Source organism: Orcinus orca, chromosome 6 (assembly GCF_937001465.1).
Source record: "Orcinus orca chromosome 6, mOrcOrc1.1, whole genome shotgun sequence".
In the NCBI taxonomy this organism is placed as follows: Eukaryota; Metazoa; Chordata; class Mammalia; order Artiodactyla; family Delphinidae; genus Orcinus; species Orcinus orca.
This window is the reverse complement of record NC_064564.1, coordinates 23,170,284-23,176,337: the sequence shown is the minus strand read 5'-3', so window position 1 is coordinate 23,176,337 and position 6,054 is coordinate 23,170,284. Positions and strand designations below refer to the sequence as shown.

Here is a 6,054-nt window from a genome sequence, read left to right as displayed (position 1 = left end):
TTATCAGCTTTTTCCTTGGTGGCAGGGGTATCTCATGAGGTGTGTTTTTTGCTTCTGCCCTCATTCGGGGAAAGCCAAGAGGGCTTAGGTTGTGGTATCTCAGAGGAAATGAGCACACAGCCCAGATGGATCTTTAAGGTCTTTAAGAGGTACTGGCTAGTTGGTACATTTCAGCAGCTGAGAGTAACAATCCAGAGCCCATTCCAAAAATCCGCAACAGTCAATCAACTCCCTTCTCTCCCCTCTGCTGCACCAAATTTTTAAGTTTTCAATTGAAGATATAATTTCAGATCTCAGTTTGACTTTGAGTTTTTCTCCTGTTACCTGAACCTTATGTGTTGGTATTGGAAATTTTGTGGAGGACTTCTTGTAAGCCCTCTTAGTAAGTAGCTGACTCCCCTTCCTGGGTGTCCCAGTGAAGCACCCAAGAATTAGGGTCTGCCTCCACTAATGTCTTACACACAGGTCTTCGGAAAAAGCCCGGAGGCCTCTGGAGAGTAATAACAAAGCCCTGGCCTGCTGGCCTGCTGTGCTCCCAAGCCACGCCCAGGAAGTTCCTATAGGGATTTTACATTTATGGAGGAGTTACTGAATCTCCTCCGGAGTTTCAGAAGGCACTGGCACAAGATGCTCAGAACACTTGCAGTTGTCCATTAAGTTTTTTTGCAACACTGTGTTAGGGACTGGACCCACTGTTTTGTCACAGGGCCCAGCAGTAAGGCGAGGTAAGAATCATGTGATTGGAGATACATGAAACAAGTCACTTGGTTTATTGCACAAAATTAGCACACATCACAGATTAGTCAAAATAGTTAACGTTCAAAGGGGATAACGAACCACACCAAGGAGAAGTCTAAGAAAGAAATGTGTCAGCACCAGCAGCAATCTCTCTGGTCCAGCAACGGGTCTTGAGACAAGCAAGAGTGGGAAGTTGCCTTCTGCTCCCACAGAGGCTCCAGCAGCATCAGTCGGGAACAGCTCTCAGCAGGGTGGAGTCGGTCCTCCAGCAAAGTGCCTTCAAGTTGCTGAGTTCAGTGGTCTCATTTGAAGGAGCCTGCTGGTAGGGTATAGTGGTTACACCCCAGGGGGAACTCCTCTCTCATTAGTTGCTCCTTCTGTTCTGGTGAAGTATTTCCTTGGATGTCATCGAATACCTTATCTACACTTTTTTTTTTAATTCAAGTATAGTTGACTTACAGTGTTGTGTTAGTTTCTGGTGTACATCAGAGTGATTCAGTTGTACATATATACACATATTCCTTTCCATTATGGTTCGTTATAGGATAATGAATATAGTTCCCTGTGCTATACAGTAGGTCCTTGTTGTTTATCTATTCTATAGATAATAGTTTGCATCTGCTAATCCCAAACTCCCAATCCATCCCTACCCTTGGCAACCATGTCTGTTCTCTTTATCTATGAGTCTGCTTCTTTTGCGTATATGTCATATTTGTGTCATATTTTACATTCCATATGTAAGTAATATCATATGGTATTTGTCTTTCTCTTTTTGACTTACTTCACTTAGTATGATAATCTCCAGGTCCATCCATGTGGTTGCAAATGGCATTATTTCATTCTTTTTTTATGGCTGGGTAGCATTTGTTGTATATATATACAACATCTTCTTTATCTATTCATCTATAGATGGACATTTATATAGGTTTTTTCCATGTCTTGGCTATTGTAAATAGTGCTGCTATGAACATAGGGGTGCATGTATCTTGTAGAATTAGTGTTTTGTCTGGGTATATGCCCAGGAGTAGGATTGCTAGATTATACAGCAATTCTATTTTTAGCTTTTTGAGGAACCTCCATACTGTCTTCCATAGTGGCTACACTAACGTACATGTCCACCAACAGTGTAGGAGGGTTACGTTTTCTCCACACTCCCTCCAACATTTGTTATTTGCAAACTTTTAATGATGGCCATTCTGACCAGTGTGAGGTGGTATCTCATTTTACTTTTGATTTGCATTTCTCTGATAATTAGGGATGATGAGCATCTTTTTGTGTGCTATTGGCCATCTGTATGTCTTCTTTGGAGAAATTTCTATTTAGGTCTTCTGCCCACTTTTTGACTGGGTTGTTTGTGTTTTTGTTATTGAGTTGTATGAGCTGTTTGTATATTTTGGAAATTAAGCCCCTGTCAGTTGCATCATTTGCAAATATTTCCTCCCAGTCCATAGGTTGTCTTTTTGTTCTGTTTATGGTTTCCTTTGCTGTGCAAAAGCTTGTAAGTGTGATTAGGCCCCATTTGTTTATTTTTTCTTTTATTTCTATTGCCTTGGTAGAGTGACCTAGGAAAACATTGTCACAATTTATGTCAGAGAATGTTTTGTCTATGTTCTGTTCCAGGAGTTTTGTGGTGTCATGTCTTATAGTTAAGTCTTTAAGCCATCTTGAGTTTATTTTTGTGTATGGTGTAAGAGTGTGTTCTAACTTCACTGATTTACATGCAGCTGGCCAGCTTTCGCAGCATGACTTGCTAAAGAGACTCTTTCCTCCACTGTATATTCTTGCCTCCTTTGCTGAAGATTAATTGACCATATGTGTGTGGGTTTATTTCTAAGCTCTCTATTCTGTTCCATTGATCCGTATGTCTGTCTTTATGCTTAAAGTAACACTCTTAATTCATCACACTAAGACATCCACAGTCATATACCGAACATTTCAAAACCACCAATATGTAGGTTCACATTTGCCACTATGACTCCATTTAAAATTAATTAATATACGTAAGTCCTATGATTTCACACAAGATGAATCATGACACAAAAGAAATCACATCCCGACACCCACAGTATCCCGTTAGGTTGGGGGACAAAGAGTTACAGCAGGAAGTGAGGCAGCCACTTAGAGAAAGCAAGTCTTGGTTGAATTTCCCCTTTCTTGGTGCCATGAGTTTCTGTTGCAAGGATATTTCACTCATCTAGGTTAGGACACAATAGTCCTGGCATGCTACTGCCTCAGTGGTTTCAGGGGTAAGCTTCCCTCCACCTTACCTATGGGAATACCCTTTCCTTGTGCCTTTGACCAGAGCTCCACCTTGGGCAGTGATAATAGCCTTATGATTCAATCCCCCCTCCTTAGCTCTCCTTGGCGTGAGGTGTGGAAGATAGTTGATTATATTAACAGTTAATTAAGACCTTTATAATTAGTGGTCTAATCATTTTATTAGATCATATGGCCTTGACCATGCAGCTGTGGGAAAACTGTTCAATTATTATGGCAGTTGTGACACTTGGGGATGGGTACTGCTGACAACACATGGCAGAGGAATATGCAAAAACACAAAGCAGTGTCATGGACCTCCAGTAAGTGGTTGCTGCCTCCTCAAAGGGTGTTACCCAGCTGGGTTAGCCAGTCACTGATAAAGGGAACTCCCCTTGGTTAACTGCAAGTACAATCATGCAATCCTGCTGGCTACGCCAGCAGGCTGTACTGGTCTCATTCTATTAATAGTGAGGTTATTGAGTAGGAATCCCTGAGGCACTCACCTAGGATGTACTACTCGTGGTGAGAAACCACAGACACCTCCCACCAGAGCCAATGTTGTGGCTGGACCAGCCTGTGGTTATCATAATCATAGAATGCACCTGAGCAAGAAATCATCCGAGAGCTCTGAAGAACAACAGGTCCTGGAGGGTACAGGGCATACCTGAGGGCCACACAGTGAGTTAGATATATAGGCATGGAGCACGGACCTGGGGTTCTGTCTTTATTAGGGTCTGGGGGTGGGGGTGTGTCTATGGTTCTGTGAGTTCACTCTTTCTTGGCAAAAAAATTTTTTTTTTTTTTTTGGTGGTATACGGGCCTCTCACTGCTGTGGCCTCTCCTGTTGCGGAGCACAGGCTCCGGACGCACAACCTCAGCGGCCATGGCTCATGGGCCCAGCCGCTCCACGGCATGTGGGATCTTCCTGGACCGGGGCACAAACCCGTGTCCCCTGCATCGGCAGGCGGACTCTCAACCACTGCACCACCAGGGAAGCCCTTTCTTTGCAAATTTAAAGTATAAGAGCAGGAATTAGGGTGCAGAAGGGGAGAAGCAGGGTCAAATGGAGAGTCATCTAGGTTACCCAAAACTTTCTAAAGGGAAACTTCATGGGGGTTTTTTTTGTACTTCTAATGTGTTTCAGTGAAATACCTATCTAGAACTGACTGTGCAAATCTTAATTCTATAATCCATATATTGTCTGCCTTTGTAATTTGTATGATGGAGTCCCAAATAGTATGCTCTGACTTGTCCAGTGTTGGTACACGACACACCTTTGAGGGCATGGACTTGTTTCCAGACTCCATGTGCTCAAGTCTCAGGTCTCCTATGGGATATTGGGTAGGACACTTAACCTCACTTAAATCATTGTATGTTCATCTGAAAAATGTGTATAATATATTGACAGCCTCATGGGGCTATTATGAAGTGTGAAGACGTTAATCTATATAAAAGGAGTGGCAATGTGCCATTGCAAGTGTTTTACAAGTGTTAGGTGGTGGTGGTGTTACTATCATCAAATTTACATGGATGATAAAATAGGAAGTTTTAACAGATTCAGTTCATTGGCTGTCCAGGACCCAATCCCTGCTTATTCTTCGGGGGCAGACAAACATCTGCCCCAGAAGATACAGAGTTAAGGCCTATTAGCTGGATTAACCTGAGAATACACATCAAACCTGTGGGCATCACAGTTTCTCTCCTGAGTTTATTCCAGCCACCTCCAAATGGTCCACTTGCCTCTAATGTTAGCATCTTTAATATATTTTCTGCAAAACAGCCACAATGATCTTTTAAAATATGCAATGTCTTGGGCTTCCCTGGTGGCGCAGTGGTTGAGAGTCTGCCTGCCGATGCAGGGGACACGGGTTCGTGCCCCGGTCTGGGAAGATCCCACATGCCGCGGAGCAGCTGGGCCCGTGAGCCATGGCCGCTGAGCCTGCGCGTCCGGAGCCTGTTGCTCCGCAACGGGAGAGGCCACAACAGTGAGAGGCCTGCGTACCGCAAAAAAAAAAAAAAAAAAAAAGCAATGTCTTTAGACTTCTGGGCTGCTAGTGACAGAGTACTTAGTGCGCAACTGGTACTAATTCAGTCAAAGACAAGTAATAATGAACAAAATATGTCACGCCAGTATTTTCAGTCATGCACAACCAGGCAATTGCTTTTTGTTATGGGGGCACATTCTTGATCCATAGAAATTATCTAAACTAAAGATCAGATAGAGAAATAGGCTGAGAAACAAGTGAACACTGTATCAATGATCTGTGAGAAAATACTAGTGATCGAATGTGTGTGGTTAAGACATAGGGAAAAATGGTAAAATATCTGAAGAAATAATTCTTGAAAATTTCCAAAATTTGGTGACAAAATTACTTTTTGTATCCAAGAATCTCAAAATCAAAGCAACATAAATGTGAAGAAAATATGTAGGTACACAACAGAAAAACTTCAAAGCCTAAACATGAGAAGAAAAATGTTAAAGCAGCCAGAGGGTTTTCTGAGGCTGAGGTGTGGTGGATCATCTACTCACATAAAAAACAAACAAACAGAAAAACCCAACAACAACAGCAAAAAAGCCGAGTTAACTGGAGAAAATTGTCTTTAAAATATTATTAAAAGTTTCTGGATATTGTCTGTAGTGCATATCGTAAAGGGAAAAACACAGATTTGAGAAAATCTAAATTTTACTAAGAACAGCCAGAGTCTGAAATATGAATGCATTACTTTCCCCTTCTCCCACCCCACAGATCTTTGCTGTGGGCATGCTAATCTGAGCAGATTCAAACCAGCAAATGGGTTCCATTCCCCCATTTCAGAATTTTGCATTTTTACCTCAGGAGGGGCAGGACATGGAATTTCTCATTTCTGCCCGCCCGGGGCTGCAGAAGCTCTTTCTTGCAGACACGGCAGTGAATATCCCCACCCAGACGGTACACATGGGATGGAAGCTCTACTCCAGGTACAGTTAAGTCAAAATTATTTGAGTCCTGATAAACCTCACAGTAGCTCACGGGGTGGAGTATCCACACAGGGAAGGGCAATACAAGAAGACTAGCC

The 6,054-nt window shown here is 42.6% G+C and overlaps 1 protein-coding gene across 1 annotated transcript in view; it reads right to left on the bottom strand.

Annotated features, from left to right (window-relative positions):
- Window positions 1–753: 753 nt before the first annotated feature.
- Window positions 754–6,054, bottom strand: part of LOC125964635 (zinc finger protein OZF-like) — a 38,714-nt gene continuing 33,413 nt past the window's right edge. Inside the window, 1 exon segment of the mRNA XM_049710910.1 lies at window positions 754–1,054. The gene's annotated coding sequence lies outside the window, so the exon portion shown is untranslated.